Source organism: Octopus bimaculoides, chromosome 9 (assembly GCF_001194135.2).
Source record: "Octopus bimaculoides isolate UCB-OBI-ISO-001 chromosome 9, ASM119413v2, whole genome shotgun sequence".
In the NCBI taxonomy this organism is placed as follows: Eukaryota; Metazoa; Mollusca; class Cephalopoda; order Octopoda; family Octopodidae; genus Octopus; species Octopus bimaculoides.
Window position 1 is genome coordinate 36,738,516 of NC_068989.1, and position 1,012 is coordinate 36,739,527.

Genomic DNA, 1,012 nt, shown 5'->3' on the forward strand with positions numbered 1-1,012 from the left:
TGACTCCTTACTTGTTTTTCTAAAATGCACCATAAATGTTCAATAATATTGACATCTAGGGATTGTGGTGACCAGATAAGATGTTCAACTTCACTAGAATGTTCCTCGTGCCATTCAGTAACAACTTTAGCTTTGTGAATTGGTGCATTATCATCTTGAAAGATTGCCTTTCCCTCCAGAAACAGTTCCACAACCATAGGATGAATTTGATCAGATAAAATGCTTAAATAGTCTTGACTATTAATTCTGCCATGAATAGAAACCATTGGGGCAGCAGATTTCCAAGATATAGCCTCCCAGATCATCCTCCATGTTTAACGGTTGGAAGAAAGCAGTCTGGGTCAAATGCTTCTTTTGGCTGTCTCTACACATATACTTGGCTGGTGGTCAGAAATAATGTAAAAGATGACTCGTCCAAGAAAATAACATTCTTCCACTGCTCTAGGGACCAATTCTGTAGGTTTTTACTCCACTCTAAACGCTTTACTCTTTTTCTCCCAGTGAACTGGGTTCTCGAGGTGGTCATTAAGCTCTGCAGTAATTTGGGGAGCTGTACTTTTGTGATCCTTTCTAACAATTTGCGTCCCTATCTGGAAGCTTTGGTTTTTGACAGTCCCTATCTGAAAGTTTTGGTTTCCTTCTGGAGTTTTGTTTCAACGAGGAGGTTTTCCCTCTTTCTCAAAGGCTGTCATTACTTTCAAGACAGTATTTCTTGATACATCAAATATTTTGACTGTTTTCGTTACGCTAGCACCTGCCATATGAGCACCAACAATTTGACCTCTTTGAAAGTCCGATAGATCTGTCATTTTAATGAATTTTAATTACTTCTTTCTGATGCTATCTGAAAAGAAACAGTAATTTTAGCAAAACATATTTAGCAACACTAATAATAAATCAAAAAAACATAAAAATATTTGTGAAGGGGAGACAAGCTTCCCCACCCAGCTTTAGTCTGCATTCAGGGACATGTTTCTGAGTCATTGCTTGTCATCAGCCTGAAGTAGCCGAC

General features: G+C 38.2%; 1 protein-coding gene across 5 annotated transcripts in view; it reads left to right on the forward strand.

Annotated features, from left to right (window-relative positions):
- The window catches only part of LOC106877348 (centrosomal protein CCDC61), a 107,103-nt gene that overhangs the window by 49,033 nt on the left and 57,058 nt on the right, over window positions 1–1,012 (forward strand). The gene's annotated exons all lie outside the window — the stretch shown is intronic.